The sequence below is a fragment of the Anomaloglossus baeobatrachus genome, chromosome 7 (genome assembly GCF_048569485.1).
Source record: "Anomaloglossus baeobatrachus isolate aAnoBae1 chromosome 7, aAnoBae1.hap1, whole genome shotgun sequence".
Taxonomy (NCBI): Eukaryota; Metazoa; Chordata; class Amphibia; order Anura; family Aromobatidae; genus Anomaloglossus; species Anomaloglossus baeobatrachus.
The window spans coordinates 260050796-260072935 of record NC_134359.1 but is presented as its reverse complement, the minus strand read 5'-3'; the positions used below and the strand labels follow the sequence as shown (position 1 = coordinate 260072935).

General features: G+C 45.8%; 2 protein-coding genes across 5 annotated transcripts in view; one reads left to right on the top strand and one right to left on the bottom strand.

The window, feature by feature from the left end:
* GPER1 (G protein-coupled estrogen receptor 1) overlaps positions 1-10251 on the bottom strand; it is a 42267-nt gene extending 32016 nt beyond the window's left edge. The window contains exon 1 of one of the 2 annotated variants that reach the window (XM_075319191.1): positions 9922-10251. The gene's annotated coding sequence lies outside the window, so the exon portion shown is untranslated. Of the gene's footprint in view, positions 1-8402; positions 8674-9921 lie in introns of those variants that run through there. The other variant, XM_075319192.1, reaches the window with a different exon arrangement.
* Positions 1-22140, top strand: part of CHLSN (cholesin) — a 420909-nt gene that overhangs the window by 111367 nt on the left and 287402 nt on the right. The window lies entirely within an intron of this gene.

Here is a 22140-nt window from a genome sequence, read left to right as displayed (position 1 = left end):
GATGCTCACTGCGGGTGGCTTGAGTTAGGCATGATCCAGAAACTGCTGGGAGTTGGGGGCCGCTGTGCTGGGCAAGGTGAGGTGAGGCAGGGACTATCCTTAGGTTGGCGGGGAGGGCTTCAAAGAAATGATGCTTGGGGTCGGCGCGTGCGCAGATTGAGCCTTCGGCCCAATGACAAGCCATGATCTCATCTGCACACGCATCTGCTCCGGGCTCCATTTTCCTTAAGTCCGCTGCTGGACCGGAGGCAGTGCGTGCACAGATGAGATCTTGAGCCGAGAGCTGCATCTGCGCATGCGCCGACTATGGGCCATTATTTGAAGCCCGCACCGCCAACCTAAGGATGGCCCCTGCCTCACCGCTCACAGTATAGCGGGAGCAGCAACCCCCCAGCACAGCGGCAACAGCAGCAACCCCCCAACACAGCGATCGCAGCAATGGCCCCCAGCACAGCGGCAGAAGCGGCCACCCAACACAGCGGCGGCAGCCCGCAGCATTGCCTCTGCCTCCTGCTACCCCTCTCCACCTCCCCCGTTGGGCTACATTCGGGTTATAAGACGCACCCCTCATTTTCCTCTTTTCTTTTATTGTATTTCTCAGTGGAATTCTATCGATCCTGGTTGTGTTTGGCTGAATATTTTCTTTTTTTTTACTGCTTTTATTTCAATTCGCTGCATCTTTTTCAAGTACTTTTTCATTTCATGCCTCAATAGTTTCATCTGGGGATTTCAAAAGAAAATTATAAACCGAATATTGGTTTAGCAAGAAAAATGTTGATTAGTTCATAGCCATTGGCCATTTTTGCAAATTAAAGGGATTCTCGAACAATAGATCAATATCGGTATTATACACAGAGCGCGTGCAGCACTTTCGTTTACAATGTAGGCCACACTTTGATTCTTTGGGTCTGTTGTTGTATAGTTAGTAGTGTTTGCTTTTATGTAATAGCTCCGCACGGGTTACTGTATGTATCTTTTCTTTATGGGTGAGGGTACATAAAATTACAACCTCTTCTCCTTTAGAGGGACAAAATCAGGCATCTGTCATCGGTAAATTGTTTAAACTAGTGATGAGCGGGCACTACCATGCTCAGTACTCATAACTAGTGATGAGTGGGCACTACCATGCTCGGGTGCTCAGTACTGGTAACTAGTGATGAGTGGGCACTGCCATGCTTGGTACTTGTAACTAGTGATGAGTGGGCACTACCATGCTCATGTGCTCGGTACTCATAACTAGTGATGAGCGGGCACTACCATGTTCGGTACTCATAACTAGTGATGAGCGGGCACTACCATGCTCGGGTGCTCGGTACTCGTAACTAGTGATGAGCGGGTACTGCCATGTTCGATACTCGTAACTAGTGATGAGCGGGCACTACCATGTTCAGGTGCTTGGTACTCGTAACAAGTGATGAGCGGCCACTACCATGCTCAGGTGCTTGGTACTCGTAACTAGTGATGAGCGGGCACTACCATGCTCGGGTGCTTGGTACTCGTAACTACTGATGAGCGGGCACTATCATGCTTGGGTGCTTGGTACTCATAACTAGTGATGATTGAGCACTACCATGCTCAGGTCCTTGGTACTCAAAAGAGCAGGTTGGACCCTCTGACTGGCGTAACTCGAGTACCCGAGTATAAGCACGTTTCTGGAAACTCAAGCACTTTTCTGGAACATCTTCCAGAAAAGTGCTTAAGTTTCCCATTGACTCCCAATATGCGTGGGTACTCAAGTCACGCCTGTCCGAGTGTCCAATCTGTTCGTTTCCAGTACCGATGACCCGAGCATGGTATTGCTCGATCATTACTGATCAGTACACATTAGACCATAATTTCCAGGTCTCCCAGGACTGGCCAACCATCTGGGAAAAGATTAGGATCGGGCAGTTTGTATACAACCGCCTGAACCTTTTGGGGAGATATGACTGACTGATATGTCTCTCTTGGAAAGAACATAGGGAAAGACTTGTCAGTCAAAGAGATTGGGGTAGGGAAATGCATTTCAGAGTAAAACCCATTTGATAACCTATGTACAGTACAGACCAAAAGTTTGGTCAAACATTCTCATTCAAAGAGTTTTCTTTATTTTCAGGACTCTGAAAATCGTAGCTTCACATTGAAGGCCTCAAAACTATGAATTAAAACATGTGGAATGAAATACTTAAAGTGTGAAACAACTGAAAATATGTCTTATATTCTAGGTTCTTCAAAGTAGACACCTTCTGCTTTGATTACTGCTTTGCACACTCTTGGCATTCTCTTGATGAGCTTCAAGAGGTAGTCACCGGAAATGGTTTTCCAACAGTCTTGAAAGAGTTCCCAGAGATGCTTAGCACTTGTTGGCCCTTTTGCCTTCACTCTGCGGTCCAGCTCACAAGAAACCATCTCGATTGGGTTCAGGTCTGGTGACTGTGGAGGCCAGGTCATCTGGCGTAGCACCCCATCACTCTCCTTCTTAGTCAAATAGCCCTTACACAGCCTGGAGGTGTGTTTGGGGTCATTGTCCTGTTGAAAAATAAATGATGGTCCAACTAAACGCAAACCGGATGGAATAGCATGCCGCTGCAAGATGCTGTGGTAGACATGCTGGTTCTGTATGCCTTCAATTTTGAATAAATCCCCAACAGTGTCACCAGCAAAGCATCCCCACACCATCACACCTCCTCCTCCATGCTTCACGGTGGGAACAAGGCATGTAGAGTCCATCCGTTCACCTTTTCTGCGTCGCACAAAGACACGGTGGTTGGATCCAAAGATCTCAAATTTTGACTCATCAGACCAAAGCACAGATTTCCACTGGTCTAATGTCCATTCCTTGTGTTCTTTAGCCCAAACAAGTCTCTTCTGCTTGTTGCCTGTCCATACCAAAGTCTCCTCTTAATAGTTGTTCTAGAGATGAGAAGGTGTGTCCAAAGTTTTGGTCTGTACTGTACATAAGACAACTGCTGGCCAAACATGCAGACATCTATCTCCATGGACTTCTTCATACACATGGTGGCTTGACTTGGCCAAGAATTTGTGTTTTCAATGGGGAAAGAGGAGTAAGTCGCTTGCTTATTATCCTGGCAGCAGCTGATATCCCCTTAAAACAAAATGATTGGCCTTTGAAATTCCAACTACCTGATCCATCTCTCTACCGACTTCATATTTGTGACACTCGTACACATGTGGTGGTCATCTCAGAGATCGTTCTTGTAATATATAACTTTTTGTTCACCTATAGTAGCCCATGCATTTTTTATTTACTTATATAGCTTTATTAAGTCCATAGTGCTATACAGATTTCAGCATCGCTGTCCCCATTGGGACTCACAATCTAAGGTCCCCCATCGGTATGTCTTTGGAGTGTGGAAAGAAACCAGAGAATCTGGAGGAAACCCACGCAAATGCGGAGAGAACATACAAACTCCTTGCAGATGTGGTCTGTGGTGAAATGTAAACCCACCGTTGCAAAGCAACAGTGCTAACCACTAACCACTGCCCATCTTAGATGTGTGTTGGTCCAACGCTTGGCAGCTGTTCATGTATCTGTCAAGGGAAGTTGCTGTTAGACACTTTAAAGGGGTTGTCCACTACTTGGACAACCCCTTCTTAATCTCCAGTTACTGTCCCAGGGCTCACGTGACATTATTATATCATGCGATCCCTGCGGCCACTTCACTGCCCCCATGGAATTGACATTTGGAGAAAGTCAGAGCTGTGGCTGCCCTCTCCAACCCCTCTGGATGTCAACTACATGGGGACAGTGAAGTGGTTGCAGGCATCGAATGACATAATAATGTCACGTAAGCCCTGGGAGAGCCAGAGCTGAAACTGCTGGAAACACGCAGTAACTGGAGGGGAAACATCGGGATTAAGAAGGGGTTGTCTGAGTAGTTGACAACCCCTTTAAAGTGTCTAACAGCAACTTCCCTATACAGATCAAGTGGCCGTAGGGATGGTGTGACATAATAATGTCATGGGACTCCTGGGAGAACTAGTGCCGACACCTCCGGAAGCTGGGTATAGGTATTATTATTTTACTTGGGGGGAATCATACTGATTGACAAATTGTTCTCCAGGTAGTGAACAACCCCTTTATGTCCAATGACAACAAAACGATTTGTGTTTTCACACTTTAGCAAAATCAATAAACTTTGATTCAGCCTAAAATTTATGGAATGTACAGTATAAATGCAGCAAGTGGAGGATGAATGGCAGCGAGTATGACTACAGAACCTGTTTGTTAGAAGCTTGTTACTATGGAGACACATTAGTCTGCATAGAAGCTGTAAACTGAGAACGGTAGGATATTGTTCTTCTGGATAGAAAAGCCGCTGTCTTTTACAATAGCCGTAATTTGGATGAGATTTAACAAAATTGACTGCGACTACGGGTCTGACATATGCAGTGTTGGAAATATTCTCCTAATATTCACAGTGGAATTCGCCCTTTTCGATGCAAGGGAATAACGATATCTTCCCAGGATGGCTGTATTACACACGCAGTTTGTCTGACCTAATTGGAGCGATCACAATCAGATGTGTATATGATGTCTGGCTGAGGATCATGGATGTAAGCCAGGGTTCATACATTAACCAGAAATTCTTTTTCCATTATCAGACGTAATTGGTAGATTAGCAGGCAGAGTTCAATGTATTAGAAATGATAAAATGCGACTGTAAGAGGAGAAGATGCCTCACGTTATCTCCATATATCACTATCCATCTTCATACTTGTCCATAGAAATATTTATGTAGACCAGGACTGGACAAATCCCATGAGCCCGGTAGCCACTTGATTAAAAATTTGGTGCTGCTACCTAATTTCATGTGTGTTCACGTCTTATTGCCTGACCATTACGAAGTCAGAGACCATTGAGAAGTCAGATGACCTGTGGGGAAGGACAGCTGTATACCCTTGGGGGGAGGACAGCTGTATACCTTTGGGGGAGCTGTATACCAGGGAGGTGAGCTGTATACCTTTGGGAGGGAGAGCTGTATACCCTTGGGGGGAGAGCTGTATACCAGGGAGGGGAACTGTATACCCTTGTGGGGGAAGAGAGCTGTATACCCTTGGGGGGAGGGAACCTGTATACCCTTGGGGGGAAGCTGTATACCCTTGGTGGGAGGGAAGTTGTATACCCTTGGGGAGAAGGGAGCTGTTTACCCTTGGTGGGGAGGACAGCTGTATACCTTTGGGGGAGATATATACCAGGTAGGTGAGCTGTATACCCTTGGGGAGGAGAGCTGTATACCCTTGAACTGAGAGTTAGCTGGCAGAGAACAGCTAGTTATTACATAGGACTGCAGGGAAACCAATGTATGCCAACCTCTGTGAAGACAAATTCAATGCACACAGCCCCGTAGGCCTGAGTTACATCTAGTGAAGGCTCCAATTTAGTCGGCACAGTAGATTCCCTTTCTACCAAGTTTAGTTTAATACCTGTAGTTTATATTTACCCAGATTATCATGTCTCTGCAAACCCGATGGGCTCAGGTAACTGCCCAGTTTGGAATTGGGGGTTTTTATCACTGCCGATTTGGCGGTGAAGAGCATGGACATGGGTAAAACTCCATGGTGGACATATTGGTTGTCACTAGTAATGAGCAAGCGCTAAAATACTCACGTGCTCATAAGTTAAATCGAGCAGGTGGGACGCACGGCCGGGCTCGACTCGAGTACTGAGCATGATCGAAGTCGATGAGAAACCCGAAAATGTTACCGGAAGATGGAAAAATTCTGTGTCTCTTTGTCCCTCCCTCCTGGCAGGGACTCGAACACTCGCAAGATACTCGATCAATTACCGAGGTTCTCGAGTACCCTGATGATGAGAATCGAACTGTGCCAAGCTCCTTATGATCGAGTATCAAGCACTCTGATGATCGATTATCGAGCTGTGGCGAGCAAATTGATTATCGAGTATCGAGCTGTGCCAAGCACACGGATGATCGTAAGTATCAAGCTGTGCCAAACACCTTGAAGATCGCGTTTAGAGCTGTGCCGAGCACTGTGATTATCGGGTATCGCGCTGTGCCGATAACCCTGATGATCGAGTTGTGCTGAGCACCCTGATGAACGATGATTGAGCATCGAGCTACGCCGACACTGATTATCGAGCTGTGCCGAGCACCCTCATGATCGAGTATCGAGCTGTGCCGATAACCCTGATGATCGAGTATCGAGTTGTGCTGAGCACCCTGATGAACGATGATTAGCATCGAGCTACGCCGTAACTGATTATCGAGTATCGAGCTGTGCCGAGCACCCTCTTGATCGAGTATCGAGCTGTGTCGACCACTCTGATTATCAAGTATCGAGCTGTGCCAAGCACCCTTTTGATCGAATATCAAGCTGTGCCGAGCACCCTGATGATCGAATATTGAGCTGTGCTGAGCACCCTGATATTTGACCATCAAGCTGTATTGAATACCCTGGTGATCGAGTATCGAGCTGTGCCAAACACGCTCTCTCATCATTAGTTGTCACCTATCTTTTACAGAAACTGATATACTGATATAATTAATGGAGTTGTCTCACTACATACCAAACAACATGGGCACAACTAGATAAGTACGGTTAGTAGAGTGCTGCTAATTTGCTAAAGAACATTCATTATTATAGAATGGAAAAATAAAAAGATAACAGACATATAAAACTGCAGCACACATCTGCATATAAAAAGTATCATATCAAAAAAATGATCACAAATCAAAACGAGAAAGTGCCAAAAAGAAGAATTCAAAACATTCCATCAATTATGGGGACAACATAACGGTTCTATAATCTCCACCAACAAGCTAAGTCCAGCATTTAACATAAACCGCATAAATATCATCCACTGTAATAGTCACATAGAAATATCAAGCCATCAATCAATTGGAAGAAATACTCAAAGTTTTTTGGCACCTAAATAATCTGTGTATAAAATAGAATAGACATGCTATAAGTAATGTGATATCCAGGAATGGAAAACGTCTGCTCTGTTCTCACCAACCTCCAGATTTTATACATATAATCGCTGGGGTTCCCACCAATCCCAAGAATGCAGTTTGCAAAACATGAACACTATTCCATTCACTTCTATGGGAATGATGTAACGGTCATCACTGGCATTGAATGGAGTAGTAGTCATTCAGGTGTACTACTAGTTCATTTCCTCACGGGGACCCCTGTTCTACAGGTCATTGTAGGGCCCAACATTCAGATTGGAGATCTCAACATTCAGATTGCAGATCTCAACATTCAGATGTGAGGTCCCAACATTCAGATGGGAGGTCCCAACATTCAGATGGGAGGTCCCAACATTCAGATGGGAGGTCCCAACATTCAGATGGGAGGTCCCAACATTCAGATTGGAGGTCCCAACATTCAGATTGGAGGTCCCAACATTCAGATTGGAGGTCCCAACATTCAGATTGGAGGTCCCAACATTCAGATTGGAGGTCCCAACATTCAGATTGGAGGTCCCAACATTCAGATTGGAGGTCCCAACATTTAGATTGGAGGTCCCAACATTCAGATGTAAGGTCCTCACATTGAGATGTAAGGTCCCCACATTCAGATTGGAGGTCCCAACATTCAGAGTGGAGGTCCCAACATTCAGAGTGGAGGTCCCAACATTCAGAGTGGAGGTCCCAACATTCAGACTGGAGGTCCCAACATTCAGAGTGGAGGTCCCAACATTCAGAATGGAGGTCCCAACATTCAGATGGAAGGTGCGAACATTCAGATGGAAGGTGCTAACGTTCAGAGGGAAGGTCCCAAAATTCAGATTAGAAATCCCAACATTCAGATGGAAGGTCCCAACATTCAGAAGTAAGGTCCCAACATTCAGATGGAAGGTCCCAACATTCGGATGTAAGGTCCCAACATTCAAATGTAAGGTCCCAACAATCAGGTGGAGTTTCCAACAATCAGATGGAAGGTGCCAACGTTCAGATGGAAGGTGCCAACATTCAGACTTCAAGCTCATATATACCTTAAAGGTTGGGGCTACATCAACATTAGCCATACACCTGTCATACGATAATGCAATAAGCAAGCTCGCTGAATTTTTGCAACTTGCTTATCACAGTGCCCTCAGGGTTACAATGTCACCCCCATTCACTTATGATGTAGCAGTGGTACCATGCAAAACTTAATCATGCAACAGGTGCCACCGGCAAACTCACCGCATAACCTCAGCCTAAGTAAGATGCATCAGTTGATACAGATGGTAAAGACTGGCACAATCAAGCCGATATTGGGTTAAATGCCACTCTCCTGACCCAATATTATAAGACATTTGTGTTATGAAAAAGCTTTACGGATGGAGTTATGTTTGTTGCTGCATTCAAGGATGGTTTCTTAGTAGCTTAACCTCTATTAGTAGGTAGCATAGCAGCAGCTTTGGAAACACAAGTCCCCACATGTCCTACCTGGTCGTTCTTGGGCAAGCGGTACAACAATTGACGATTCTTGGTGATGGAACCATTAGACAAAACATTATCAGAAATATTCTTGGTCAATAAATAAAAATTGACCTTTGGTAATGATGTGGTCCTTTCTGATACATTTCACGAGCTCCAAATCCAATTTGTATCAGTCCCAAACAATTGGATGATTTGTTTAGATTTCTATCGGTTGAGACAGTTTGATCATTACCCAGATGCGATTAATAATCTAATTTCTAAAGCAGACTCTATCCGTAGACTCTTTGAGAGGTTTTCTTCTACTGGTCACTGGGCACCTTACTGAAGATCTCATTTAGGCTTTTTGTTCTACTGGTCACTGGGGACCTTACTGAAGATCTCGTTAAGGGTCTTTCTTCTACTGGTCACTGGGGACCTTACTGAAGATCTTATTGAGGGTTTTTGTTCTACTGGTCACTGGGCACCTTACTGAAGATCTCATTGAGGGTCTTCTACTGGTCACTGGGCACCTTCCTGAAGATCTCATTGAGGGTCTTCTACTGGTCACTGGGCACCTTCCTGAAGATCTCATTGAGGGTCTTCTACTGGTCACTGGGCACCTTACTGAAGATCTTGTTGAGAGTTTTTCTTTTACTGGTCACTGGGCACTTTACTGAAGATCTCGTTAAGGGTATTTCTTTTACTGGTCACTGTACACCTTACTGAAGATCTCATTGAGGGTTTTTGTTCTACTGGTCACTGGGGACCTTACTGAAAATCTCGTTTGAGGGTCTTTCTTCTACTGGTCACTGGACACTTTGCTGAAGATCTATGGTCAAAAGCAAGATTTCCGAGCTTTCGCTATTGATCATATTAAGCCACAAGTATCAATAAGCTTTGAGTTTTGTCTCAGGAAGGAAGCATAAGGGAGAGATAAATTAATTGTCATTGATGACTTGATTATGATGCAAGTATCTATCCAACCCATGGTCATATTTCGATTGCAGATCACTTTGAGTCTTATGACTATTGTATGTAGAGAGCTAATCCCCAGACAATGTATATCACAAGTAATGTCTCCAAGGAGGCTGAAGATATTGACCAAGAGCAATCATTTTCTCTACGTTATTGGATTGTATGTTTAATTAGAGGTGCACCTTCTCCTCCCAAGACTTCGTCTCAGCTGTATTATTAGCCGGGCTGTAAGTAGAATAATAAGTGGTTGCGGACAATACATAATGAAGCCGGATTAACCAGAATAGACACCTTCTCGGACAATATTGGCTGCAGGCAGAAGTTTATATACTATTTTTGGACCTTCTTTTTTTATATTATACCTTAAATCTGCTCATCCTACAGCTTGTTGCACAAATTAGAGATATGGTCAATTGTCCTAATGTCTTCCTTTCCGATAAGGTGCCATTTGGCTAGGAGATCCGATATATAATATAAAAAACAGTGAGGCAAGTAAAAGGTGATGGGCTACCTTCTTACACGTAAAAGACCTTCCCTGGCACTATGTCAAGAAATCGGGTAGATCGTTTACCTTTCAGCCTTGTATCTCCTCCTAGGTTGCTTGTCAAGAGTCCAGAAGATCCTTAGAAGACATCCCAGAGCATAAATGTCGAGCGTTCTCCCTCTCAGCTCCTCGCTGCCTTCTAACGCACGTTGGTGAGGTGTCACCTATTTGTATGATTCAGTAGCCGTGAAAAAAACTTGGTGGGACATTCGGCTGGAATAGAGACATCTCCTTCTCGATGACTGCGTTTTTAGGAGCAGTGTGGAGGAGTTCATTCCTTATGTCCTTGGCAACAGACTGGTGCTTCATAGATTCCCAGGGTTGTTCTAATTTGTGTTTGGTGGAAGTGCTGCTGAACGGGCTTCCTTTAAAGGCGATGGTTAACCCTTCCTCTGCTGCCTGGAGACAGCCAAGGTTTCAGCCAAGTCTCGGATTCCTTGTCTGTAATGTGTCCTTTGTGGCTGAGGTTTCGCATCATTAGTGACATTTTGCACTTGTTGTTTTTTAGTTGTTGTCTTGCATTTGCATTGGGGTTTTTTTGCATTTCATAGCTCCCGTTATGTTTTTTTTTTTTTGCACTTTTGCATTTTTTTATTCGCCAATAATGAATATCTTTGTGTAATGGTAATTTTATCTTTTCATATATTTTTCTTTGATACTTGGCTCTCGATGAACACTGGTATGTTTTCGTAAATTTTCTTTTCATTACTCATTCCCATCATCTTTTCTGTTTACTATTTTTTTTAATCATTCTCCTCCCACTCATGTTTTCTACTCATTCCATTTACCCGTATTCATTGTCTGCTCCTCTTTGTATACCCTGTCGACATCCCATCGTTTTTACATCTATTTCTCTTCCACAAGCTCATTCCCCTTCTCTGAGCTCATTTCTTATCTTGTCTACTTATTCCCTCTCTTCCCTAGTCCATTGCCTCTTTTCCCAGCTCATTTTCTGACTCCTATCCTTCTTATTCTTTATCCTCCATCTATCTTCACATTCACCTTTAGGCTATGTGCGCACGTTGCGTAAAAACATGCAGTTACGCTGCGCTTTGTAGCGCAGCGTAACTGCATGCGTCCAGCGGCCCCTGCACAGTCTATGGAGATTGTGCAGGGGCCGTGCGCACGTGGCGTCTAAGAGCGCAGCGCTTCGGCTACTGCCGAAGCGCTGCGCAAAAAGAAGTGACATGTCACTTCTTTCCTGCGCTTTGCCGGCAGCTCCTGCTCTGTCTATGGCAGGAGCTGCAGGCAGAGCGCATGGAATCGGCGCTCACTACGGACATTTCTGCAGCGATCTAAAGCGCACATGTGCTCTTCAGATCGCTGCAGAAATATCTGCAGGGCTTGTACGCAACGTGCGCACATAGCCTTAATCCCCACATTTTCCATATTTTTCCCTCCTTCATTTATTTCTGCATTTCTATATATTTTTTCCTGTTCTTTTTCATGTTATATTTTAATTGTGTGCATAGCTTTCTTTCTTCCTTTCCTTCTTTCTCTTTTTCTTCCATTCTTTCTCTTTCCTTCTTTCTTTCTTTCTTTCTCTTTCTCCTTTTCTTTCTCTTTCTTTCCCTCTCTCTCTCTCCTTTTTTCCTTTCTTTTGTTCTTTGTTTCTTACTTTCTCTTTTCCTATTTTTTTCTCTTTTTCTCTCTTTCCCTCTTTCCCTCTCTTTCCCCCCCTCTCTTTCCCCCCTCTCTTTCCCCCCTCTCTTTCCCCCCTCTCTTTCCCCCCTCTCTTTCCCCCCTCTCTTTCCCCCCTCTTTCCCCCCCCTCTTTCCCCCCCCTCTTTCCCCCCCCTCTTTCCCCCCTCTCTTTCCCCCCTCTCTTTCCCCCCTCTCTTTCCCCCCTCTCTTTCCCCCCTCTCTTTCCACCCTCTCTTTCCCCCCTCTCTTTCCCCCCTCTCTTTCCCCCCTCTCTTTCCCCCCTCTCTTTCCCCCCTCTCTTTCCCCCCTCTCTTTCCCCCCTCTCTTTCCCCCCTCTCTTTCCCCCCTCTTTCCCCCCTCTTTCCCCCCTCTCTTTCCCCCCTCTCTTTTCCCCCTCTCTTTTCCCCCTCTCTTTTCCCCCTCTCTTTTCCCCCTCTCTTTTCCCCCTCTCTTTTCCCCCTCTCTTTCCCCCTTTCCCTCTCTCTCTTTCCCTCCCTCTTTCCTTCTTTCCCCCTCTCTTTCCCCCTCTCTTTCCCCCTCTCTTTCCCCCTCTCTTTCCCCCTCTCTTTCCCCCTCTCTTTCCCCCTCTCTTTCCCCCTCTCTTTCCCCCTCTCTTTCCCCCTCTCTTTCCCCCTCTCTTTCCCCCTCTCTTTCCCCCTCTCTTTCCCTCTCTCTTTCCCCCTCTCTTTCCCCCTCTCTTTCCCCCTCTCTTTCCCCCTCTCTTTCCCCCTCTCTTTCCCCCTCTCTTTCCCCCTCTCTTTCCCCCTCTCTTTCCCCCTCTCTTTCCCCCTCTTTCCCTTTCTCTTTCCCTCACTGTTCCTCTTTCTTACTTTTTTTCCTCTCTTTTCCCCCCTCTTTCATTCCTCTCTTTTCCTCTCCCCCCCCCCCTCTCTTTCCATCTTGCCTTATCTAGTTTTGTTAATATTGAGGGTTTTTTCTATGTGGTTGTTTTAACTAAATTCACCTTAGGGTATGTTCACACAGGCCTTTTTTGGTGCGTTTTTAGCTGCATATTTGCGTTGGTTTTATGCAAATCCATGCTACTAAAAAAGCTGCTTTTTACATTCCCAGCAAAGTCTGAGATTTCTGAAATCTCATGCACACACTCACAAACACACAAACACCTGTGGATTTTTTCCTGACTGTTTTGTCAAATACCTGCGTTTTTGCTGCAGATTTCAAAGAAATGAGCATGTCGATTCTTTGCAGCATTTTTGCAAAGTTTTTTCATTGATACAACCCATTTTGTAGAAAAAAATGCACCAAATCTGGAGCAAAACCACCACAAGAAAACACACCAAAAACGCAGATGACTCAAAGGAGATTTCCTGCCACAAGATCAGGTTTTGGTCAGAAAAACACGCACCAAAAAAGCCCTGTGTGAACATAGCCTTAAAATCCACATACAAAATCGCTGTGTGTACACTCCCTAATACCTTTTATGTGTATCTTTTCCGTCTTCAGTCTGTTACTTCGTTCTATATTTTATTTACTTCCTTCCTAAACTTTTTTTTTATCCTTTCTTTTTTTTTTTGTCTCCCCATTATCATCTCTTTTTGCTTCCTCCCTTTGTCTTTTGTCTTGTTTTGTGACTTTCTCTTCTTTGTTCTTTCCTATTTCTTTTATGCCTTCCCTTTTTTGTTTGCTCTATGTCTTTACGCTGGGCTACTCAAGGTTTTCCTCGAAAGCAGTAATGTAGTTCAAGAATGGTAACACCCTTCTCTAGAGAATATCAAGCTTTAGGGAAAAGAGAAAAACATATCTCCTTAATTGGTATCAGGATACCTTTAGCCCCATATTGTCTCTGTCATAATGAGTCCCATTTGATCTTCGTACCGGTGTACAGATGAAAGGATGTCAGAACTGAATATTACTATTACTCCCTGACCGCATGTAAAGTGACTGTCCGACTGGTCATTTTTTTTGTAAAGGTGAGTCTAATGGTGACGCACAGAATTCCCACTACGGAATTACATTTATTTCAAGTGGCGCCATATGGTGCAACCATGAGATATTCTCCTCTATTAGTAATACATTTGTAAGTACTTTAGCAGTGTATAATGCGGCATTAGACTGTGAGCCCTCATGGGCAGGGACCTCTCTCCTCCTGTACCTGTCTGTGCCTTGTATTGTTCATGACTATTGTACTTGTCCCTGTTATGTATACCCCTTTTCACATGTAAAGCGCCATGGAATAAATGGTGCAATAATAATAATACCAAATAATATTTAGGGCATATTGTAATATTTAGTGGGATAAACAGCACAGTTTGCACAGAAGCTTAGAAAAAGTGAAAACAAATAATGCAGATGTCAGGCTGCCAGCAGGGGGAGCTGGAGTCCTGAAGGGAAAGACACTACACGGAGCTGAATGAGCAAGGAGGTCAACTCCCAGTGTGTGCTAATGCAGTGTCTGCTAGCATCAGACGGACAGCTGAAGCTGTGGAGCATGCGGAGGATGGTCAGACGGGTCCGGGTCATACACAGTACGGGCAACAGGAAGACCGGAGGAACTAGCACGGAGGAACTAGCAGAGGAGGAGTCGAGATCAGGCCGAGGTCAGTACCAGAGGAAACAACCGAGTGGGTAGGTAGAGGGGGAAACAACCGGGGCTATTGTGGGAAGGAAGGAGGTGGGACAGAGGCATGGCAGAACGACTAGGGGACAGAACACAGACAGAGGCTTAGGGCACAGAGAGGGAACGGATCAGGATCACACTTACAGGGACCAGCACTCACAGGCAAAGCAGCGCTAAGCTTATAGCCGGCGCTGGTTCACTGGAAATGTCAGCTTTTAAGGTATCCAGGCTCCGGAAGTGAGGCCCGGGAGAAGGCTCCGTCCCCTAGCCATGTGGACGGGGAGGCAAACCATGACGGCATAATTTCAGATTTTTGTACCATAATGTCACGATGTGACTGTAGGATAGCAAGGGACAGCGGCTCCTATACTATCCCTGTCCTCGTGTGTTACCCCTAATGGTCGAGAGGCCTGAGTCTTTAGTCAGGCTATTCTCCTGACCAGAGCGGCTTCTCCCTACCCCATCCAGGCAAGGAAGGAGGAGGAGTGCGATGGAAACAGATGTAGAGAGACAGGGAAAAACAGAAGCTCAGACACTACAAATTCACAGGAACAAACAGTAAGAAACTAAGAAGGAAAGCAAGAGAAGTAAGGCAGCAACAAAAGGACAAGGGTTAACACCACAACCGCTCACAACAATAATGTACAACAACTACCAGTAAAGGCCCCATCATACACAACGAGATCGCTAACGAGATTGTTGCTGAGTCACAGTTTCTGTGACGCAGCAACAATCTCACCAGCGATCTCATTATGTGTGACATCTACCAGCGATCAGGCCCCTGCTGTGAGGTCGCCGGTCGTTGCAGAATGGTCCGGACCATTTTCTTCAAAGGTGATGTCCTGCTGGGCAGTACCCATCGCTGTTTGACGCTGTGTGGCAGGGTCCCAATGACCGCCGAGATCGTTATACAGGTCGCTACTGCGTCGTTTGTAAGGCCTGACTGTGTGACATCTCATCAGAGACCTCCCAGCGACTTACCAACGATCCTTATCAGGTCGTATCGTTGTTGGGATCGCTGGTAAGTCGTTATGTGTGACTGGGCCTTAAGTCTGGATCAAACCACCTCTCCAGACCAGTATAGATAAACTATAGCTGGCACTAATGGAAGTGTTCAGTCAACATATATAGGAGCTGAGAGTGAATATGACTGGCTCTCCCATAGCATGTGACTAAGGCCGGGGTCACACTTGTGTGTGACTCGTGCGAGAATCGGATTGCACTGCACGGACCGGCCGCCTTCTCTTCTGCCAGGAGCGGCTCCACTGTATGTATTTCTATGATGCTGACCCGATCCTGTCAGGAGAGCCGCGGCCGGTCCGGGCAGTGCTATCCGATTCTCGCACGAGTCACACGCAAGTGTGACCACGGCCTTAAGGAGATTAACAAGCAGCCCAATAGAGATTAACTCTTGCTAACCTGCCTATGAACTACAAGTCTGTGGGTCGACGCCCGAGTCTCCCTGCATTGATAACATACATCAGAGGAGTTAGAAGGCAGAGTGCAAGTATCTGTAGTTTCCACGGTTCCTGACACCACCATGACAGTCGGTGAAGCTTGCAAAAACCTCCTTGTGAGACTTTCTTGCCAAAAGTTGAAAAAGTAGGTGTGGATTAACTAGATGGGGTGTGGTCAGCTGTTTTTAGGGTATGTTTCCTCAAAACATATTTACTCCTAAGGTGGAGGTGCCACAGTTATATGCCTTGGCGGATATATTTCTGCGGATTGTGTAAAATTCTGTATTTTGTTCCCCCGTGGCCACATGTGAACATTCCCTTAGATACATATATTGAGCTTTTCACGAGAAAAGGGTCACAAATTTTATCAAAAACACCACCTGATAATAAGAGGTGTGGATTTAATTTTCTACCTTTAGGATAATGTGAAAAAAACTATGCCAAATGTATTAGTGCCAGGTGCCTTTCTTCCAGTAATACTTCAGGTTTCCTCTCTTTTGTGTTTTATCTTTTTCTGGTGCTTTCATTCTTTTTTATACATACCGTATGTTGCGCCTCCCTCGTTCTCTCCATTTCTATGTGTCTCACGTCTGATCACACAGTGTGGAGCTGAGGATATTCCTATTGATTTTGCATTTGCCATCGTTAAAGGCCATAATTCAGACTGATTTCTGTTTTGTATAATGGCCCTAATTAATTTTGATGACCCCCCCCCCCCCTTTAATGACAGAAAGCAGGAAAGGACCGGAGTAGAGTCAGATAATATATGTAATGCAGCGATTCTACCCAATAATTACCCTTTCCCAGCAGTGAATATGTGAATATGTACGCTGGACGTCATTTATCAACATCTTTCTTTCATCCTTTAATGACGCAAACGGCAAATTGTTTTTAGTTCTGTTATTTGAAAAATCTCCTTTTAGTTATTTTGGTTGTTTCCAGGGAGTCAGCATTAAAGGGATTGTCCAGCCGCTACACATGATAGTATACCCGCCTCCTCTACACGGGCTCTGTCTAGGCAGGAAGTGACGACATCCTGTTCTTTGGTCACCTGACCCCTGAGGTCTCTGGCTGCAGTGGTCAAGAGACCAAAGAACAGGAAGTCATCGCTTGTTATCCCGCTGCAGACCACTGCAGGGGCTTGTGTTGGCTGTGCAGGCACTAGGGCAGATAAATGTGCCTCATATTATTATTTTTAAATCATCACTGCCGCTTGTCAATTTTGTATAGAGGCTGGGCAACCCCTTTAAAGATGACCATGTAATTTAAAGATGACCCACATAATCATGTTACACACGCCCCCTTAAAATCATGTTAGACACACCCTTATAGTCATGCTACACACGCCCTCATAATCATGTTAGACATTCCCCTACATAACCATGTTAGACACGACCTTACATAACCATGTTAAACCCCCCCACAGAACCATGTTGGACACACCCCCACATAACCATGTTAGACCCCCCCACATAACCATGTTGAACACGCCCCCACATAACCATGTTAGACCCCCCATAACCATGATAGCCACGCCCCTACACTACCATGATAGACACGCCCCCACATAACCATATTAGATACGACCCCACATAATCATGTTAGGCACACACCCACATAACCATAATAAACACGCCCCCACATAACCATGATAGACACCCCTCACATAACCATGATAGACACCCCCCCACATAACCATGTTAGGCACACCCCCACATAACCATGATAGACACTAAGCCTCCTGTATCTGAGTAGGGCTGCCTCTGTGGAGGTGGGGTTGCCTCTGTGTGAGTAGGGCCGCCTCTGTGTGCGTAGGGTCGCCTCTGTGGGGGTAGGGTCGCCTCTGTGGGGGTAGGGCCGCCTCTCTGGAGGTAGATCCGACACTGTAGGGGTAGAGCCGCCTCTATGGGGGTAAGGTCGCCTGTATGGGGTTAGGGCCACCACTATGGGGGAGGGAAGCCTCTATGGCCACCTCTATTGAGGTAGGGCCGCCTCTGTGGGGGTAGGGCCACTTCTTTGGGGGTAAGGACACCTGTATGGGGGAAGGGCCACCTCTAATGATGTAGGGCTGCCTCTATGGGCATACGGATGCAGCTGTGGGGGTAGAGCTGCTTCTTTGGGGGTAGGGTCGCCTGTAAGAGGGTAGGGCCGCCTGTAAGAGGGTAGGGCCACCTCAGTGGGGGAAGGGCTGCCTCTATTGGGGAAGGGAAGCCTCTATGGCCACCTCTATGGTGGCTGGACAACCTCTATGGGGGTAGGGCCGCCTCTATGTGGGTACGGCCGCCTCTATGGGGGTAGGGCCGCCTCTATGGGGGTAGGGCCGCCTCTATGGGGGTAGGGCCGCCTCTATGGGGGTAGGGCCGCCTCTATGGGGGAAGGGCCGCCTCTATGGGGGAAGGGCCGCCTCTATGGGGGAAGGGCCGCCTCTATGGGGGAAGGGCCGCCTCTATGGGGGAAGGGCCGCCTCTATAGGGGAATGGCCGCCTGTATGGGGGAAGGGCCGCCTCTGTGGGCGAAGGGTTGCCTGTATGGGCGAAGGGCCGCCTCTATGGCAGTAGGGCTGCCGTTAGCAGATTAAGGCCTGCCACCGGTGGCATTATGGCCGCATCTATGGGGGAAGGGCCGCCTCTATTGGGGAAGAGAAGTCTCTGTGGCCTCTATGGGGGTAGAGCTGCCTATATGGGGGTAAGCCTGCCTCTAGCGGGTTAAGGCCTGCCACCTGTGGATTTAGGGCTGCCTCTATGGGGGTAGGGCCGCCTCTGTAGAGGATGGGCCGCCTCTGTGGGGGTTGGGCCGCCTTTATAGGGGTAGGGCTGCCTTTAGCGAGTTAAGGCCACCACCGGTGGAGTCAGGGTTGCCTCTCATGGGTTAGGACTGTATTGAAGGGCTTTATGCTTGAGAGCCTAAAATCTCTAAATTATGACAATTTATCTCCCTTTAAAACAAAGAGGACATGATGCGTCATGTGTTCCTTTATTGTAGTGGATGTCGCCCCACCAGTGACATGATCTGACTCCGTTATTAAATATATAGAACTCCCGGTTTGGTTTTTTTCCATGCATCCTGTTGTTTACACTGAAACTGAATTAGAAGGCGCAGAGTGTCACGCCACGAGAACCAGCTCAGCAGATTAATGAGCCCCCTTGGAGAATCGGAACTGTCAATTGTGATGTCTCCACGAGACGCTGCTCTTATGGAGGTTGGGTGCACAGCAAATTCTTAAAAAAATAAGAAATATAATTGCATAACAGTTGTGCGCTGTTCATTGTGGCTGATTGCCTCTTCCATGCATTCGCTCATTGTTCTTATGCGGAAAAAACCTTTCCTTTCTAGCTATAAACTATGATAGTAAAATATTCACTAGCGGTCAGCATATAATATTCTACACAATGTAGCAGGTCAGTGCTTCTTCTCTCCATAGTCTCCAGTGCTCACCTGCTTTCAATTATTAATGCCGCCATAGTGTGCACATGACTGAAATCCTCTTTATTGTATATTAGACTAAAATAAGTTTTATTTAGATCCTCCTGCTTATAAATTAATTATCTGGCATGAATATCACATGTAAGTGATCTCTCTCATCATTGTTACCGTGTCCATGTAATTATATGACACCAGGGAAAAGTGTAGAATAACATAAAGTGAATCTCCGCGATTTATCACCATATTTTTTAAGTACGGTTTTTATCAATTAATTTTCTAATATATATTTCTGGCTATTGGAGCGCTATTATTCTGATAGATCTCCTGCATAGGCCTACATTTAGTTTCGGCAATGATGCAGTGTATGTTATGATACGAGAAAACAAGCATCACAAAGGGATAACATTACAAGTAATAAAGGAAATTATTAAACTGGGCACTGTCATTTGATTAAACTTTGCCTAAATCAATAGGCAAAGGGGATATAAGAAACCTTGTAATATGTTATCTGAGAAAAATGCTTCTTTCTCCACTTAGGAGACGTGAGCCCTCCTTTTTTTCTCTTCTTTCGGAACTCACCGTCCACTGTGGAAGGAAAAATCACTTAAAATCCGTCTTGGTCAAAGCAAGACAATTTGTCAGGTTACATCTAGTATATTGTATGTAGAGGATTAAAGGAGTGAGAGCTCAGTCAGATCGATTTATAGCAAAATTTCGACTTCCGAGCTGGATTCACAGCAACACTGCAGTATTATTTTCATGGTTCATGCATGGCTCTGCCGCCACTGAGCTGGTGAATGCATCCTCTCCCCGGGGTTTTAGGTCTCATGGAAGGGGCTTGTTTCATCCTGCCTCATTCTGGAGGTTGTGCCGCCATATCTTGGTGCTGCTGCCTCCGGGACACCGCCAGTAATAGTTCCTGCTCTGCAGCGTGCGCAACTGGTTCCCGTGAGTCTGACTCTGATCCATCCCAGATACCTCTTCCTGACCTGTGTTATCTCTGTACCGCTTCTCCTTCTTGTCCTCCTGACCCCTGTTCCGTCCTGTGTTTCCTTAGTCCTGTCTGTCTGACCCCCAGTCCCGTCCCATGTCTCCACCTCCTCAATATGTACTTTTATCTTCCAGCTACTGACCTTGGTTACTATCCCTGACTTCGGCTTTGGTTTGCCCTTCTGCCTCTGACGTTACTTCCTGGCTTCCGACCCCTTGCTTCCACCTGTTAACGGCTTGCTTACTCCCCGATACTGACAACACATCCTGGTATTAGACTTTGGCTCACTATTCTTTCATGTGCTCTATCGCCATTTTTTTGCCAACTGCATTTTGGAGCTGCCTCTCCAACTTGCTTCAGTGTTCCCCACAAGCAGAGCGTGACAAGTATGTTTTTCATTCTGCTGCTTCTGTCTCTTATGGGGAAAGAAGTGCAGGAATTCCTCATCTTTGTGTGAAGACGACATTGCAACTAGTCTCCACTCACTAGCTCAGAGACAACTAAAAGTTAGAGAGAGAGCCTGTCAGAGGGGACAAACTGGTGAATGTCCCATATACAATAATAATGGCCATAAGTAGTGTTATTCCTCATGTACACAAATGACACCATATGCTCAAAAGTTAACCAACTAGACGGGTGAAAGAATAATATTACGGTAACTTCCTGGATCAAATATTTAAGGGGGTCGTCTAATGAATAAAAATGTTAATGATATTATACTCTTATTTCAAACAAAAAATGTTTATATTTGGAACCATGTTCAGGTCCACACTCTCGGGGTGCTGCAGCGGCGTTGGACTCTGTTCACATTACAGAATCCGACAGGCAACCTGAGGTCTCCTAGTTGCTCAGTGTCAGCCGGGCATCGGCTGAGTCTTTTCCACTGCTTTCCAGTCCTGCAGGAGATAATTCCTGTTGGGGGGTGTGCGACTATTGGAGACTCAAGTTGCTAAGTCCTATTCAGCTTTCTCTTCCCTATTTAAGGTTTGGTAGTCTGTTGCTGCCAATAATAGCTTCAGCTTATGCTCCTGCGATTCTGGTCTTTGTGGCGAATCTGTTTATGGTCACCTTTAATTTGCTGTTGAGTGGTGTAAAAGTTTCCCCATTTGTGCGTTTACTTCCTTCCTTATACTTCCCTCTAGTACATGTATTGTCTCTCCTTTTTGTTTGTGTGAAGTTTGTACTTGTTTTGTTTTTTTACTCTGTTTGTGGGGTTTGTTATGGTGTGTCCAGCCCACCTCAAGGGTGGGGGAGAGGAGAAGTAATAACAGGGCTCGGAAAGGAATCGGGGTCACGCTGGGGGCTCAGACCTGGCTACCATCAAGCCTACCTCCAAGATAAGGGACAGTCAGGGACCCTAATTGGAGGGCCAGTATAGGTGACCCTATTTGGTCATTTTTTACTCCGTGATAATCTCATCCTGAAATATATACCTTACAGTAATGGCTTTGATTGATCAGTGCATGTCTATCAGCGGTGAGTCCAGTGGAGGATCCATAGGAGCATAAGTTCTTTGTACAATCAGTGTGGCTTTAAATGGATTTGGCTTTAACCCCTTCACGACCATGGACGGATATATCCGTCATGGAGCGTGTCCCGTTAAGCCCCGCCCCCTGCCGCGTGCAGGCGGCGGCGGTCGGCACACATATCAGCTGTTTTCAACAGCTGACATGTGTGCCTGCTAGCCGCGGGTGGAATCTCTTCCACCCGCAGCCATTAACCCCTTAAATCTTGCTGCCAAAGTCTGGCAGCAAGATCTAAATGCGCGCGGCCATGTTTTTTAATTTACCGCCGCCCCCACCGGAAGTCACGTGCATGATCACGTGACCATCGGTGGTTGCCATTGTAGCACAGGGTCATGTGATGACGCCTGCAGCTATGATGTTTCACTTTCGTTTTCCCTCGGCACGGAACAGAGGGAAAAAGAAAGTGACTATATCTGCTGTTTACAGCTGTATAGCTGTGATCAGCAGATAGATAATAGCGATCGGATTGCTGATCGCTATAGCCCCCTAGGGGGACTAGTAAAATAAAAAAAAAGTAAAAAAAAAAGTTTTACAAAAACCCAAAAAGTTCAAATCACCCCCCTTTCCCCCCATTGAAAATTAAAGGGTTAAAAAATAAATAAATGTACACATATTTGGTATCGCCGCG